Source organism: Thunnus maccoyii, chromosome 6 (assembly GCF_910596095.1).
Source record: "Thunnus maccoyii chromosome 6, fThuMac1.1, whole genome shotgun sequence".
Lineage (NCBI taxonomy): Eukaryota > Metazoa > Chordata > Actinopteri > Scombriformes > Scombridae > Thunnus > Thunnus maccoyii.
Genome location: NC_056538.1, coordinates 24,910,967 through 24,929,546, shown reverse-complemented (window position 1 = coordinate 24,929,546; position 18,580 = coordinate 24,910,967). Strand labels below are relative to the sequence as shown.

At 43.2% G+C, this 18,580-nt stretch overlaps 1 protein-coding gene across 12 annotated transcripts in view; it reads left to right on the top strand.

The window, feature by feature from the left end:
• robo2 (roundabout, axon guidance receptor, homolog 2 (Drosophila)) overlaps window positions 1–18,580 on the top strand; it is a 343,264-nt gene that overhangs the window by 225,319 nt on the left and 99,365 nt on the right. The window lies entirely within an intron of this gene.

Sequence of the window (18,580 nt, the reverse complement as noted above, 5' to 3'; positions counted from 1 at the left end):
AAACACAAGATGCTGTGCTGGAAGAAACCAGATTCTGAGAGGAAACAGATGTCCAGGTGTTTGTTGATAGTAAAACCTTAATTATATTCATGTGGGCTGCAGAGAGCGAGTTGCCTTCCGTTATATTTCATATACCAATGCACATACTGTACATACACACACCAATGAGCCCAGGGGGGTAGGTGCACAGCTATTGTCTTAATTTCATTCCCCACTTTTCCTCGATTTGCTCTCCTTTACCTCTCTCCTGGCTGGCCCAATTGAGATTGGCCTGCTGTTGTGCACACCCAGTATTCCAGAAAATGAGACGAACAGAATGCATTATATCCCACTGGGGAGAGACGTAGAGCAGGGAGATTTACCTTCTTTTTACAAATGATATCAAATCAGGGAAAGGAAAGTCTGTCAGCTGTGAAATTACTGATCATCCGGGTCTTTCTTGTTTCTGCTCACTGAGAGAGAGCCACAGAGACTGTTAGAGAGGAGCAGTAGAGGAGGAAAGGATGAGAAGGTATTTGGCTCAGCATGTGTTCCCTGTCTCCCATCTTCCTCTTCCCTGTCATCAATTGTTGAGGACAATCTTGCCAGGGCTGATTGTGTGTTCACTTCCTTTGATGAAGGCAGGCAGGGAGATTGTCACAGGGACACATGGAGGCAGTGAACTTTACCTCCAGGCTGACAGTGAGAACTGCTGATGGTCACTCCACTTTAAATGCCTCTCTTTCCTTTTGTTGCTGAGATGATGGTTTTATGATAACTAAAATCAATGCTGTTTACCAATTGCCACCTTTATCTGCTACCTTTCACCCTTATTATAAAAATGCAGAAATGAAGATCTTATGGTTGGCGGTTTAATAGAGCTGTGTCACGTGTAACCATATCATCCATATAGCTCTCTCTCAGACCAGTCCTCATTGGTGTTGTGACAGCCAGCTCGGTCAGAGCGGTGTGGTGGTGGCTGAGTTGCATCTAAAGGGGAGGGGGGTCAGATGGACGAGGTAATTACCCGGATCAGTGAGCATGAAGGTGGGGCCATGGACCGCTGTCATCACAGGGCTAACAGCTGGAGGCTAAAGCCCCTTCAACAGCTGGGTGATTACACACACACAAACACACACACACAGGTACACACACAAACACATGCGCACAGTCCACGAGAATTATCCTCACCTGTACTGAAAAGAGACAAGTGGCCAGTGCTGTGATAATCAATGGCACAGCCAACAACTACTTTATTCTTTCTTTACAGTGCTGTGCACTCCATGAACAAAACAATGAACATAAGAGATCCTCTCTTTCTCATACTGTTCATACATTTATTAAGATTGTATGAGAATATGACCTCCTCTCGTCTTCCTGTGTGTTTTTGAGCTGTTGACATCCCTGTCTCGCTCCTTTATCCTCCCACATGAGGAGAATAGAGACATTAATGGAATCGGCAGTCCTACTGTGTGAGTTATTACTCTGCTCTTCCCCTAATGGAGAAAAATTTAATTATCAGCTAATTTGCTGTGTTGTCTCTGGTGACATGAAGTTCCCCATAGTGTCGACTCCCATTAAATGCTCTGCTTTGACTCCTTTATTCAGACACAGGGAGTAAAGAACCCAGGTAGGCACAATGAAATTTTGAGCATGCTCGCCTTTTGTAGCACATATTGCACATAATACGCCATATGTTGCTATGTTAGCAGTTTTAGTGGAAGAAACAGCTTTTGCTATTGCAAAGTTCTGCATCCCGCTTTCTGATGCCAGTCTCAACTTCAGATCTATTTAGAGGCAACATGAAATTTTATGACAGAAGAGATTTCTCTGTGTTTACACAGTGAGATTTGTTATTTTCTTGTCATGGTAAATTGGTCTGACTTTATGATTGCAAAGACAACATAAAATAGCAATACTATTAAACTTGTGAAATAGATAATTCAGTCTCCCCTCAAAACTATACACAGTGGACCTCTTTTTTAAGACAAGGGACCTGCATTAAAGCTTCATGTAGTCTATCTTATTGTCATCCACTAAGTGTGTACCATAGTGTTCCTCATTTATCTGTCTGTCTCTGCTTGTAACCACTGGGTATAATAATAGTCAGCAGTGGAGCCGTCTTCCTTCTACATATAATGTGGATGTCGTCCAGTGGGACCATTAAAACAATGTGTTATGATTGGGCGTCTTGAACAGTGAAAGGGATTGATTTCCATTTACCCCCCATTAAATCCTCAGACATCTGGCATGCCTTTTTCAGCACGCTACCAACTCCTCCTTTTTGTTTTCTGTTGAAATATTCAGGAGTACCTTTTGCTTCTGTGCTCTTACTACCTCTCAGTCAAAATACACTCAGCCTAATTTATTTATTTATTTAATTTTAGGATGTGTGTGTGTACACTATGCACTCTTTGTGCATACTTCTTTGACAGCTGAATTGAAATTAACTAATATTATGTGATGTGATGCCGAGATTGTTTTACCCCTCAGTGTGTAAGTGTGGTTTCACGTACCTGCATGCATGTGGAGTCTGAGACTGTCTCTGTGAGTCAATTTGCAAGTGGTTGTGCGTGTGAGAGTGCAAATACTATAGTGAGGCTCTGCAGATGCTGATGTTGTGTTGTTGTATGTTAGACCTGCAGGCCAAGCGTAAAGACAGGGGGGGGCACATGAAAAATAGATGATAATCATCCCGCCACAGTGCACACAAAAGCCTAATTGGAGAGAGGACCCCCTCTATATTTGTGTACAGAGAGGCACAGACTGAAGTGGCATAACCAGTTCATTAGGCCTTTGTTTTATCTTTATCCTCAGATACTTGGCTTGGCTTTTGTTTTGCCACAGAGCCAAAATACTACTCTGCATGCAACACAATAGTTTGCCTTTGAAACAGCAGATTTATTTATTTAGGGTCATATGTTTTTGTGTGGTATTTTTAATTGCGCAATTTAACAGGCATTATTTATGTTTTTGGCTTTCTCCTCATCAGTTTTCACTTTACTTTTACCAATAAATCTAATTTTCCAAATCATTTTACTAAGAATTATGCTCCACTTTCACCATCTTCAATCTGAATAGTCTAGTGGCTGTTATTTAATTTGGCCTGGGGCTCTGTCAAAAGGGGTGTAAATATGTGGGTCAGGAGTGAGAAGTGTTTGGCCACCCCTGTCTCTGTTCTCTCAGCCATTAGAACAAACACCACACAGCTGCTTATCCATGCATACCTCGTCTGCAACACAATATCTTATCAGCAGAGAATCCACACTGGCCAAATCAATTAGAGCATGTGAATATCTATGGATCTTCAGTGTGAAAGCATCAACATCCCCCCAGCTCCTCCTGAGAACAGCCAAATTAATAACTCTAAGTGGATAATGCCCTTGCTCCTATCAACATCAAAATTGAATTCTTGCAAACAGCTGAAATATAGCCAGGGCGTTTGGCACTGTGGTAGTCAGCACTACAGGCTTTTGCTTTGATAGCTGGGTATCCTAGGGTCTTGCTCTGCACATTGAAATTCAAAATGCAAATTCTTAACAGTATCTAATTGGCAGGGGGTGTTTAATAAAAAAGTGTTCCTGGAGCCATTTCTTTCCAGACACACTGTGTTCAGCATTGATTCTCCACTGAGTGGCTCTGTTGAACAAAGAGACGATGAGGAGGGATCTACAATATGGATAAAGAGCAGAAACGGGTCAAACAGAAGTCAGGTCCACTGGCTAGCTGTGAAACTGGGGACTTTCAGGGAGGGAAGGGCAACCAGCAGTGCTTATGAAATAAGTGGAAAGGACAGAATAAGTGCTTTTACATAATACATAGTAACATGAGAGCCAGCAGAGCCCTCCTCCCCTTCTTTGAATGCCTACTGACTGTTGAGATCTCATTGCGATCACTCGTTTGTGCTGTTTTAACCGCTGTGGGTCATCTTTAGTGCCAGGAGCACCACAACACACTCATTCAGAGTGTCCTTGTGTTGGCACCACTTAGGCTGTTCCCATTCACATAAGCTGTGAGGGCATGGTTGGGAAGGATGCATTTGAATAGTCAGTAAGATAAAGCCTTTTTCCTCAGTGTCGTAGAGTATTTGAAACAGCAGTACATCAACATAGACTCCTTCAGTTGTTTGTCCCTGGAGTTTGTTAAAGTTAATCTGGCTTTGATTAGCTCTTTTAATAAGATAAAGTGTCTGCTCTCTGGAGTGTTTTTTTTTCTCCTCCCAGGGAACAGGCTTCTATGTGTTTTCCATGTTTTGTTGTACTTTCCAAGGACTTTATGTCATGTTTTACACAATATCACAAATTCAACTCAAAAATGACCCTGATTCACACACAACATCTTCCTTATCATGTTCGGTCTGTTTTGTTCAATGAAGTTTTGCTCATTTCAAGGTCATCATGGACATCCTGATTACTTTTTCCACCTCCTATTTATTTTTTTCTGTGCCATCCTCCTGTCTTTATCCGTCTTGATGTCCCCGTTGTCCTTCTTCATTCGCTTCATCATTTCACTCTTCTCTATTATGAGTGGCTAGTCAGTCTAAGTAGTTCTTGTCTTTGTGCGGCTCCAGTACGTCATCCACAATGACCCTTGAAACTGCCAAGAAAAAACAGATAAAATGTTTTTTCAACTCTTCCAAGCTGCAACATGGACGGGGAGGGCACTTTCAATGTCAAAAGAGAAGCGGTGGCAAATAACTGAAGTGGCAAATAAGCTGCCACCGAAAATTAAGACACACAGCCAGCTGAACCAGAATACAGTTTTTTTTATTTTATTTAATTGTAAATGGAAATAAAATAATTGTTTTGTCATTTGAAACCATATATTTTTAACTGTTAACATTTGTGTATTCTGGTATCACACCATTTCACCTGCAAATAATCAGGTTAGCTGTACTGATCTTCTTGGTGACAAATTCAGCAGTGTTTTTAGGTGGTCAATGAGCCGGATGAAGGGTTAAGAAAGCTGCTGTCTATCGGCTCCTTTGTCCTCCACACAGAGAAATGGTACATGGAGGTATTGGGGTCCGCCATGATCTGATAGAAAGAGAGATGGGGTCAGGTAATCCACTGGCCTGCCTGCAAACACTTTCTCATTCTAGACTGCCTTTCAATAAATAAGAAATGTTGTCTCCCTCACCAATATAATATTAACCTGATCCCCCCCATAGAGAGTACGGGGGTTACCTCCTGGGTAAGGGGGGTAGAAAGGCCTCCAGGCCACACTGCTAATGGATACACACATACACAGTGTTTGAGGATTAGACGAAAGCCCATCTACAGGGAATATACCCCAGCAGAGCAAAGGGGGGTTGTGGAGAGTGAAGGCATCTCATTTCAACATCAAGTTAACACTACATCTTTACCTAGTGGTCCTAGAGTTCACAGTTCATAATACAAACACTGGTATTATGTATATAGGAATAAAAATTGCGGCGTTTTTCAGTGAAAAGAAAGAATGGGGCTGATTAAAATGACATGTCTGTGCTGAATCATATGGACATATAGAGGCGGAGAGAGCTGACACTGAACTGTGGAATAAGCCGGAGTGGAGGGATGTTGCAGCTCTCTGTAGCACTAGCTTCATGCTGTGTTAGCTTTGAATCCCACTCACTTTTTTCTCATCCTAAATTCACTTTTCTCTGGGAGACAATCTATTGGTCACAGTCTGAGAGTAAAGCAGCCAATCTCAGGACATTGGGGATGAGCTCATCCCAGACAGGTACTACCGGGCACAGTCTCATTCAAAGTCAATGCCAAATACCAACACTCCCATACAGCTGATTCAAATCATTTTGAGGATTATACAAGATAGAATATTATGCTGGAGACACAAAGAAAAATTGCTAATGGTGGCTTTAGAATGGCCTCATTCTGGAAATGAGAATGAGGGTGAGAGAATATTTCAAGTCTTTATCTTGTGCTTTCATTAATGCAAGTTTAATGGAAAGGATGCTGAGAGTGGAATGTTAATTATCGGCGTTCATTTTTCACTCAGCAGAAAGCCGAGGATGGTTCCACCGAAACAAAGATGATTTAGACTTGTTGTTCTGATAACCTGTACTTGTTTGCAGACGGGGCCAATCCGCCTTCTTGCATGTTAATGTTAGTTACAATTGGCTGCTTATAAGAATCCACATAAATATACATCAGACTCTTATTTTTCGAGCTAAAAACACTTATAGAAAGCTCTTTATGTTAGTATTCAATCAATAGTCACATGGGATATTGATCGTGAGCAAATAGAGTATAAAATCTTAACCTTGTATCTCTTATTTATATCTCATATATGGGAAAATCGTCTGAAAGGTTGAGTTTGGCCTGTAGAGGAATGCAGATGCAGTGGTGAATGCAGAGTGGATGCACCATTGTTCACTGTGTGGAACTCGTCTATAATTTACAGGGTCTCCACCCCTCTCCGTCACTAATGGATGGGGGTGTCTGCTCAGAGACTGAGGGGGCCGTTGAGATAGGCTGGAGGATTGCCTCTTGAAGACCCCCCCCCCCCCACACACACACACACACACCACCACAGCAGATAAAGAAAGCCCACTTCAATTTGGTGCACGTCTAGTCCATGCAACGGGTTACCAAAGATACCAAGACAAATCTTGAATACAGCATTAAGGTTTTGAGGTGGGACGTATCTCGTGAGGGTAGATATTTGAGAGGGGTGATGGAGGTATGAAGTAGGGGGTGTACAATGTGGAGTGTACACAGATCATTACCATCTCCTATAGCTCCAGGGCTCGTCATGCTGAAGGCAGGCAGATTGAAAGGGCTAATGGGAGCCAGGGTGATGCTGTGTGTAGTAATTTAGCGCAGGAGGCGTGGTGGTTGAGAGAAAGGCAGGGGGGAGAAGGAGCCCTTAATCCTCACCATAAAAAAAGATATATCATTTCACCTTAGTGTGGGGGAGCACCTTCGATACATTTAGGACAGGTGCTCAGCCGAGAGAATGATGGAGGTCACCTCGGCCCTAGGCTATATTGAAATGACTGTATGAAAGCTGCCTATCCCGCTCTGTGTAGTGTCAGCTCAGAAGAGAACAGCCTTTGTTGTTGGCCTGTTCAGGGCCTTGACACCAGATGTGAGTGTCAGCCACAGGATGAAGAACAGCTGTTGTGGGGTTGGAATGGTATGGCCTGGGTAAAAATACTCTGCATGTTTGCCTGTGAAGTTCAGTGGCCATGGTGATGGCATGTCGTGGTTCTACAGGCTAGGCTAGTTGGGCTGGGCTGTGCCAGACTAGAATATGGGCTGGGCTAGATTTGTCAAGGATATAGAGGACTAATATGAAGAATAGTCACTCAGGAACGAACAGCAAACAAGACCATCAAACGCTTAAATGATACAATACACTTCACTTTTCCTTTTATTATTCATTTATTTGCTCTGCTCTTAGGTGGACAACCCCACTCTCCACTTACATTTACAGAGAGATGGAGACATTTCTTTCCTGCTGGCTGAGGAAGGATCAAGGAACAGGGGTTCCATCCAGCTAGCTTTAGGCAGAGCTGTGTGATGAGAGCCTGATGAAATCATTGTTTGAATGGTGAAGGACACAGAGGAAGCTGTCTGAAACAGTTAGAATCAATTTAATTTGAGCTTTGGGATCAAAGGCAGGCCTCTGGGCTGCTCAGTATTTTTAGTGCCGCCTTTAAAGCCATCAGTCATTTTCAATCCTGATTAACTTATGGAAATCACAAGCTATTTTTGAGGTGTTAATTCTCATTAGGTTACTGATGGATAGACGATGACTGATGCATAAGCACAGTGATGTTGACTGAAATTCGATCCTTCATCAATTGTTTTATATACAGTATTTGCTGCATTTTTTACATTCAGTAAGGCTGCACAACTAGGTAACCTGAACATACTTTAGAGCGATGTGATTTTATATATGGTTTATGTCTGGTTAAGATGCTGGCATTGCATTGTGAAAAGGGCTTCACAAAAGTGGCTACACTCAGTGACTCATAAGATATCCAGTGGCACACTTGCTCATACATAACACTCTTTAAAAGCTTTCCTATTTTATACAGCTATTGTATGTAGTGTTTTTAAAAGGTCAGATGTTGTGTCTAACCTATTAAGAGGTTGCCTGAGGACACAGCACTCTAGCTGAGGACTGACTACACAACAGTAGACAAAGCCACTGATATAATCTATTTCTCCTTTGAGAAGACCAGAGGTGTTATAGAATGTGTACATGAACCCGCGAGACATAGAAGTGTATTAGTATTTATAAAAGCAAAAGAGTGCACACACTCCACTGCACCGGGATTAGCTTGTGTGGCCTGGTGGGCAACCTGCTGTTTTCTGCATCATTTCCAACCCGGGTGTTTTCAGAGGAAGATTAGGACAAGGCCAGATTGTTGAGTAATTGGAGGAGAGAGGCCACAGCTCCCTATGATCCCATCACACTCTTCACACCTCACTGGCATTCCCCCGAGACCAGTGTCATACAGATAAGAGTGAGAGCAATATGTGTGCATGTATGTGAGTGTGTGTATTTGCATGAGTCTCTGCATTTATATATGTGTTTTTGTTGCAAGTGTGATGGAAAAAGAAGTGGATGGGATGCAGATAAAGGTGGATGAGAGACAGGCACAATATGTAGAGGATATGTAGGTTTTCATTGTTGCCATATAGTGTTTTAATTTTTCTTTTTTTTTTTATAAGAAGAGCAAACCACTGATTCTTTCTCTCACTCTGTTTGCGATGTTGGTGTGCGTGAATGGAAGCTGTCTAGTCTTAGTGCTGGAAGTCTGTTGACCTGTGCGCCTGTCCTGGGGTTCACGCCTGGATATGCAATCTTTCCTCAGCTAGCTCCCATTGGCTTTTTTTTCTTTCCCCCTTTTGATCTCAGACGGATAAATTCTGCATGGCTGCCTCTCCGTCAGAGGAAAACCCAGTGGTAGGTTAGGCAAGGTCGTGTGGAGAGAGAGAGGGGGATAGGGACACAGAGAGAGCAAGAGACAAGGGTAGAGACAGAGATAGGCAGTCATGCAGCAAAGAAAGAAAAAGAATCACAGAAAGTTTCACCTGTCATTTTAACAAATTGCATCAACTCTATGCACTGGTTTCATCACACATCAAGCTGTTGACATCATGCTGGCATGTTTGGCCCATTCTGTTGTTCAAAACCAAACAGAGTAAACCCCTTTTAACCAATACATTATCCTCTGTATACCACTGTTAGCAAACACACACATTTAAAAAAAAAAAGAAAAAAAAGATTTAATGTTAAGACTTTCTGTACAAACAGTGAACAAGCTTAAATTGCCTGTTAAGACAAGTAGATCACAGAGATTAGCAGGGATAATACTAACAGGCCAAGACAATATGCACCCTGATACCATCTTCTTCAGCTTCCTTATCTGGACTTTTCCCTGCCTCACCTGCCAGCCCACATTGCCTGTCCTTGTGTATATTTGCTTAGTGGTTAAAAAGACACTGAGGCCACCTGTCATGTTATCATCCAGCAGGGCTCTTTATTTATTTACCCGTCTATCCTTTCTGATTCTGATCATGTCTTCCCTCTGTCCCTGACTCGGTTTCCTTTGAAATAGGTCATTTTATAGATGGGGAAAGGTCATTCCCACTGCCTCCCTAGTGCACTGTCTCCCTCTTTCTCTCCATTGATTATCCCATCCACAGACTATCTATCTATCTATCTATCTATCTATCTATCTATCTATCTATCTATCTATATATATATCTATCTATATATATATCTATCTATCTATGTGTGTATGTGTGTATGTATGTGTGTAGCTATTTATCTAGCTAGGTATCTATCTCGTACTAAAATGAGTGGTTGGAGTTGGTGATGGAGGGAAATATTATTATATTATAATATTATATTAATATGCAGATAATACCGTTAGTGGTGTGCAGTAGCCCTGGTGGTGAATGAGTGGCTGTCAGGGTCCTGTGCTCTGACAGGCCTGTTGACAGACTCCGTCCACACGTGTATGTATTTGTGTGTGTGTGTGTGTGTGTGTACTTTGGATGAGTGAGGGGGCAACTTTGTCACTCTCTCAGCACCTGGCCTTATAGATTGGACACATGGCCACAAGCCTGCAATTAGCAGCGTACAGACACACAAAAGTACTTTCATACCCTGTGAGCGCACACACATGCCTGCATCGTTGCAGGCATGTGTGTGCGTGTAAACAGACATAGAGTATATACACTGTAAGTTAAAGCTCAGATGACAATGTTTCCCTTTCTAACAAGTCTATATTTTATGTTGGTCAACCAGACAATCTTAAAGATTGGTGAACTCTTATTAAATCTCAGCAGTCTGTCCCTTTGTGGGTTTGTTTCCCTTTGAAGATTTTCTTATTTTGTTTTTGCTTTCCTCTGGAGTTCTTTGTGGTAACAAGTGTTCAAGTCAAGTGCTGAAGAAGTGTGAGGAAAACAGATGCAGACACAGATGCCCTTTTTGTCTGCTGTTTACAATAGTGGTCTTTCTGCACAGCTACAGGCACACAGGAAGACACAGAAGGTGTGAGGTTGGAGGTTTGAACCAACCACCACCAGTTCCACCTTCCCCCCCTCAAGTCCTCCTCCATCCTGACTGACATCCCTCTGTGGGCCTGTACCCCCAGCAGCGATGGTCAATAAATCCCTGCCTGATCCAGCACTTCAAAAACAACCAGCCCCAGTCCCTGCTCAAGCCAACAGCATCATGAATAACAATTAACACCCTCCAAAAACAGCAGTAACCTCCGATAACTCCAGTCTATCTGGCTTCTGGGATGCATTTGCATTAATGATTTCTTTGCCCTCCTCATTCTCTTCCTCGGTCTCTATCGCTTTGTCCCTCTGCTCCTCTCTGTGTATATCTTTCTCTCACATGCACTCTCTATTTTTGCAAATTTACTGAGTGTCCTGAGTGTAAATGCATATCTCACATTACAGCTTTACATAGATGGTTGTAATTTAGCTTCAAAATGTGTTAGAAGATGTTTTTTTCCCTCCTCATCATTTTGTGAGAGGAAAGTCCAGCAATATGTGATATTTAGGATTTCGTGTGCATCCAGTCTGTTGCATTGCACTCCAAGGAGTATATACAGCGGTTAAGAAACAGCATGCATTTTAGAGTGAACATAAAATGCTTACTCACACACTCTTCTTCATATTTATGAACCCTTTTACTCTGCCTAATGTTTCCCTCTTGTCTCTTCTCTCTCCTTCCTGCCACTCCTGCCTGGTGATGCTGTCCTTTCCCCAATCTCAACATTCAGGTGAGTCATGTTTTAGTCCTTTTCACTCATTCCATCTTTATTTTAGAAGAAAAAGCTATCAGAAATGATGTCTAAAGACTGCCCCTCATACTGTTTGTCAATGACACCGCTGAGTAAGCTTTGCTTTCGTCTTTGCTCATTGTAACTGATACTAACCAGGTGTAAATGGAGTTCCTCAGTTTTCAATTCACTTGAATTATAACACACACACTACCCCACCCCAACCTCAACACACACACACACAAACACACACACTTACAGGTTTACTTAAGTCACGTTTGGGGTATTTACATAGACTTACATTCATTTCCTGGAAACTTATCCTAACCCTAACCATAACCACTAATTGCCTTCATGGCTTTTGTCCTCAATTGCACAAGCTGTCCCCAATCAACTGGTGTGTGTCCCTGAAAGTGACTAGTCATACCCACACACACTCACACCCACACACACACACACACACACACAAAGACACATAAACACATACAGTATGTGAACATGCAGACATGCACACCTCAGTCACACCTACACCCATAACTGCTTTCTGAATAAGCTGATGGGTACTAGAATTGTCCCAAGGGATGTAGCTGAAATAACTGTGATATTCCTTTGAAGGCCCCTTTAGAGTGCAAAGTAATGAACACTGGGAGCCTGTATTTCGTGCTGTGAAATTGTCATGTAGCGAAATGAACAAGATAGGATTTAGACAAGCTTTTTTGGCTCAACAACCCCATTCACTTTTCTTGTATTACCAACTTTGCACATCTACCTCTGGTAGCTGTTCTCTCCTCCTCTATTTCTTCTTCCTCTATCTCTTCTCCTGCCCGTAGCATCCCATTTCTCCTCCCTGTCCTTGTTTCCATATTTTCCCCTCATACACCTCCCTTGCTCCCTCTCTCTCGTCTCCTCCTCCCCTCAAATCCTTGTCTCCATATGCTGTGTCTGGGCTCGTTTACATGGCTGGAGGAAAGGAAAGGAGAGGAGAGGGCTAGTCTGAATTATACATGCAGCAGCAGTAGTGCACCAATCCAGTCGGGACCAACCAGATGCTTGCCCTCCAGATTCACTGCTTTTGTCTCGGTTGCTTCTCTTTACATGCACTCGTTGTATCTGTGTCTTTTCTATTGTCTGTGTGTGTGTTTGTATGTGTGGCCCTATTTAATAGTTTTAGAATCACAGGGTCATAGGTCACAATATCTATAGTAAATGGACTTTTGTTTTCATTTAACGCAACAGCACTGCAGAGGACCACAGTTTAGCTTGCATATAATTGTATTTCCTGTCATAATACTCCCCTCACTCGTGTTTATCATATGCATGAATCCAACCTTTTTTTCTGGGTCCTGGGGTAAGTGGCTCCTATTTCTCAGGTGAATATGAACACCCCCCATCAGAAGTGTGTGTCTGCAGCATATGATTGTACGTGTGTGTGTACCTGTATGTGTGACAGGGAGATTTACATGCTCTAATGATGAGGGATCAGGGTGAGGACAGGGCCTGTCAGCACCCCTAATGAGAGAGGGCCTGTAGCCCGGGGCCAGGGTAAAGAATTGGAAGGGAATATGGGTGGGGGCTGGGGGTCACACCGAGCAGGGGCGGGGGGGACCAAGGTGACAGAGGCTGGCATCTGTCTTCGGTGTCACTGTCACCGCTCTCGTAGCTAATTCACAGCAGCCATCCTGAATTCCTCTGTACAGAAATGATGTGGATACAAAAAAGAGGTATTTCTACTCTGTTGAAGATTAGCACTGATTAGGGCTGTGTTACACACTTGCAAGGACTGAAGCCTTTTCACTCGGGCGCACAATGTCTCCCCACTGTCTCAGCTCTGCTAAATTATGCTGCTTATTGATTCTGAATTCAGCTGTTACAACCCCATGCTGGATAACTTGGTTCGGATTGAAAAAATATAAATGAATAAAATTTAAGCATCTGGAGTGACTTCAAATGTTTTTTCATTTATTGGCACTTGTCAGTAGTCGTTTATTGATTTCAAACAGATGCAGACAATCAACAGTTTTGTGTGAAGGCATTTTTTGAATGTTTGCTCCGAACAAGGCAGGATCCCAGGGATTAGTTGAGTCTTATACTAAGCCTCTAAAGATGCCCTGTAGACCTGAGTAGTTTCTCTACTCTCGCCTCTACCTGAGGGACTTTCTTCTCAGCTCGGCATCAGTGTGAGGTGCTGGTGTAACATCACACCTATTCCTCTACCTCGGGCACTAAAGCCAAATTCGTTCAAACCAGAAACAGCAAGTCTGACCTCCCCACTGGGTCCTATGCACCAGATGGACTCTGATGGACTCAACTACTCACATATACACTTAACTTGCGTACAACATAAAGAGATTTGAATCTGATTATTTCTGCATTTTTGTTACTTTTTAGTTTGTTATCAGGGTAAAACACTGCGTGGACATAAAAATCTCACTTAAACGTTAATGATACAGTTGACAATATGTAGTGCATTAAGGCAGGCCATTGACTTGACCTCTGACATCAGGAACATCCTCAGGGCATGCCCTGGCTGTTGGGAGATCTCCCATGATACACTGAGGCCACTCTTTGTCCACACATGTTGCAGTATGGCTTTGCTGAAAGCCATTGATAATTCAGCTAATGAGTGTGAGGGGATGACCAGGATTAACCCTCTTTAGCATCCCACTGTCTATCTGTCTGTCTGGCTCTGCCTCACTGAGCCCCTGCAAAAAGACAATCAATAAGCCAGATATGTCACACAGAGCTACTGATTTGTTCCACCACAAGAGGCACTTTGTGCAAAAGAAAGAATGTGTTTTGTGAGCAAAATATAACAGATATTAGTCCATTGCAGATATTTGTCCTACAGTATGCTGTGTAGCAGCCTGTGTGGTGGTACCAAAGAAAAAAAAAAGGATAGGCATTAGAGAGCCTTTTGCACAAAGCAGCCAAGTGTTGCCACATGCAGCAGGCAGGGCCCTGTTCAGGGATGTGTTCTGGGCCTGGCTTCACCACATCAGTAAAGGAGGCCTCATCCAGCAGCCTTGCCTCCTAGCTCCTCTCCACCTCCTAACCCAGAGACTGAACCCAGGCCCTGCCTCCACTGCTCTAATTATAACGGGAGCTCCACAATCTGTAATTTATAAGTCTAAAACACTGTAATTAACTACAGCTTTTATAGGGAGTCATAAATAATGCCAGGCCCTTTTTATAAAGCTAACTTCCCTGCTCTGCTCTCTCCTAGCCTGTTCCGAGTTTGTTTCAGGGGAGACCTGGGATTATTAACACGGGGAGACCCGGGATTATTATTCAAGCCACCCACCTCATCCAACCCCATAATACCCCACTCATGAAGATAACCTCAAAGACTTTTTGAGTTTTTCTGACTGGAATGGGGGATTTTGTGGGGTTACCCAACAACATTTCATCAGAGCATCTTGTCAAGTCCTGCCCGTTTTGGGATGTTTGACACGGGGGTGGGGGGGTTGAAGGACGTTGGCTTATATGCCTTTGGTGTTCCTGGAAATATTTCAAGTGTGGTAAGGAATCCCTCTGTATGATCCTGATATACTTGTCCTTAAAACAGTGATGTAATTAATGACTCTAACAGAGCAAGACAGACAACCACAGAAGGCCAGGAAAATGTTACCATATGGCTGAAGTAAAGACAGATTTCTCTATAATGCCCTGAGAAAAGTATAGGACACAGTGACACACACACAGTTTTCAGGTTAACAGGCTATATTTTAGGTTGCTGCAGTATAGTCTGGTCTCTGTGTAGTTAAAGAAAATCCCCCACTGTCTCTCTTCGCCTTTTTATAGACCTTTTATTCATGCAGTAGCAGGTTTTTCCAAGGTAGTTGAGATAGTCAGATATGCAAGGGAGATGATAGTGCATATGGATGATGGTTCCTGCTGTAATCAGCTGCATTGTCTGACGGCTGTTTTCCTCCCTGCCTGTTTGGGTGGCTGGTGATTTATGTGGTGGTCTTTACATTTGGTCCTTTGGGAGTGACAGCCTACGAACAGGCTGGAACAGCCAGACTCAGCATTCTTCTCCTGTCACAACCAGCCTTCCAACTTGTTCCTCAGACAACACAAAACACCCGTAGAAAGGAAAATGACCCCCTCCCTCCAAAAAAAAAAAAAAAAAAAGAATCTCTGTTTTGTATTAGAAGAGGTTAACAAAAGTGAGATACATAGTGAGACACAAAACAACAGCAAACAAAACGGAATGTAACAAAGCCCAAGGCTGAGGAGAGACAGAGAGGTGAAGTATGGGATAAAGAATAGGCCACCCTGGGCACAAGGAAAGCTCTCAGCACCCACTCCCCAGGACTCAACAGACAATAGTCCATCTGCTGGAGACACACAGGCGCTTTCAGTCTGCAGAAAAGCCCCCTAGTTTGGATTCAGCCTCCCAGTATCTTTCTTTCTCTTCCCTTTCGACCACCCAGACACTGCCGCCGCCCCATCTCCCCGCTCTCGCACATCACACATATGCAGGAGATGATTATAGTCCTCCCTGTCTTACGGCCCTGCCTCCAGTTTTTTTAGTATCCACTAGAGACAGATCCTACTGATAGTTCAAGGCAGACAGAGGCTCTGTTCTATTGCTGCTTAAACCCTTCTCTTTAGCAGACTATTCAGCTTGGAATCAATTAATCTAAAGCCTGCCTGGAAAAAACCTGCAGGAGGGATTTTAGTTTCAGCCAGCATTTGGGTTTTTTCCAAGAAAAATGCGCATCTGAGAATTCAGTTTTAGGTGTTATGAAGAGCTAAATAGAATACTGATCCATTTCACAGTCTGTCTCAAGAGATAAAAAGAAACCCTAAAAAAAGATTTTTTTTTTTCTTTATTTTTGAAGATGCATATAATGAATGTGCACACATATGTCTGGCTGCTTAGTGGTCTGTGTTTCTGCTTGTTTGTTTGTGCCTTTGTGTGAGCAGTGCTGTGGCTGGGACTGAGTGCAGTCCTCGGTGGAGCAGTTGGGCCTCCTGAGATGTGGCTCTGGGGTTTCCTGTTCTCCCTTGCTATGCCATGGTCTTTAATGACAATATGGTGGCCCAGGCAGTGGCAGCCCCTCTGAGAGAGAGAGAGGAGGAGGAGGTGGGGTAGAGGAGGGGCTGATTAGTGAAGAAGCCAAAGATGTTTACTAGGCTTTGCCACTCGCTGTTTTAACCCCTATCTAGTGTTCCATAGAGATTAGGCTTTCATTTTGACTCCGCCAGAGTCTATACAGCTTAGCTTAGCTTAGCTTTCATCACCTACACTGATTCCTGATCTTTGGTAAAAAAAAAAAAAAAAACAACAACAACAAATGTGACTTTACTGTTTGACTTTTGTTGAAATTATAAAATTGACAAGTATGTTCAATCTAATATTTGCAGCCAGAAGCAAAGTGATCTTTCCAAATTGACAGTGGTCAAAGGGTAACCAGTGCTTCTAACCTTATTTGTGTTCTTTTACCATCCGCCAGGCTCCTAAGGAATCCTGGGATGTTCTGGCCTGGATTCCAAATGTTTTTACTTGGTTTACGAAATGAGTTTTAGTCTTAATATGGTTGGCAGCTTGCCATTGGTCCCGCACTGATTCTGTTGAGGATAACTAAAGTAATTGCGTGTGTGTGTGTGTGTGTGTTCTTGTGGATGTTACAACCAGAAAAGCTCTTGACATGAAGTAGATGTTAATCCTCCCTCTAACTAAGCTGCCAGCTCTTGGGTATAATTTGAAACCATCCAATCTAAATCTCAGCGTGCCTCTTCACTAAGTGGTAGGTTGCGGACTGCAGTTTCCGTCTGTGCGTGGCAGCTTTTCTCTGATGACATAATGTGTTGACCCTCCTCCTTGTGTTCCATGCATTGGGCTGTTGGTTGTACAGTCGTGTAATCCGGAAATGGGTAAGTGGCAGGGAGTGGGGATGTTCTCTTTTAAGCTTAGATATCTGCCTAGCAGTGATGAGAGGGTTCAGTGTAGGGATGAGAGGAGCTCAGCACATCCCTGTGGTCCTACTCATGCCACTGCCACTTTTCAGGGACAGACCGAATGGATTCTGGCAGATGAGGACAAGCCTCCTCCTGTCCCTGCTTCACACTGGTTCACCACAAATGACTCTCTATGGCAACACACACACACCTGTGGGAGTAATAGCAGCTGCCTGTGTGACTACTGTTATTGTGTTTACCAGAAAGCAAGACAAGCTACTTATCTCTATACAGTATATTTTATATCTCAGATATAAATGCAAATATATTCTTTATAGAGCCTAATTTATTCTCTGCTGCTTTCATTATTAAACACAAACCAAACCACATAGTGCTCCGAATGCAGTAACATCTACCTTGGGAGATTTGTGTATCATGTGGGGGTGATGCTGTAGAGTGGTTCCATCTATAATAACCATAATCAAATCAATGCCAGTAAATATGTCTCTTGAGCTGAGCAGGCTTGGCGTTAATGACAGAAGTGTTGAGATGTAGCAGTATGCTGAAGAACAGGACTAGATGATTTATTTGCTGAGGAAATCGCTGTCACAGCAACCCCACTCTCAGCCCTTTCCCTGGTGCCCAGTGGGCCAATTAGACCAGTCTCTAATCCAAGGTACAACACCTAACTATGCCACCAGAGAGTAGAAGCATACGCAACACACTGCTGTCATACACATTTCAGTCACAAAAACTCACCTGCTTTTCTGTTTTGCATTCTATATCAACCTCCCCTCCATCTCGGTTTCTCTCCCCTTCTTCTTCTCCCCCGTGGTACCTGCTGCACTGTGGGCCAGTCAGGCAGTATGGCTGCATGGCCATTGCCGTATGGTCGCTGCCATGCTCATGTGATTAGGCCTCATTATGAAGACATTTGTGCTACACTAATTAACGAGCCTGTTGTGTTGCCTCTCAACCTCTTCTCTCCTTCCCTCTCATGTCCCTGCTTAAGTTCAGGCTGTGGTCTCTCACCTGTTCCACAGCCTGACGTTTGCCCTTGCACTGTAGCAGCTACCAGATTGTAGACTTCACACTGTGGCTACACTCCTCCAACCAAGTGTTGACAGTTAATTTGATTTCACCTTCATCAATAGCAACAATAAATCAGAAAGGCTGTGACACTCAAATCAGTGCAGACTGGCAGTGTGTCAGACACGGCTTCATGGCTGTCTGACACTGTTTTGATCAGATATTCATCTTTATGCTTACATCCCACGCTTTAACTGATATAGTTCTGTGACCAATCCGTGTACAGGCACGTTATGTTTCTACCGAGACACTCAGAACAGACAGTCAGTCACACCGGCAGTCATGTCTAGCAGCTGTTAAAAAGCGACATCTCTCTAATCTCTGCACTGTTACTTATACAGAAAAAGA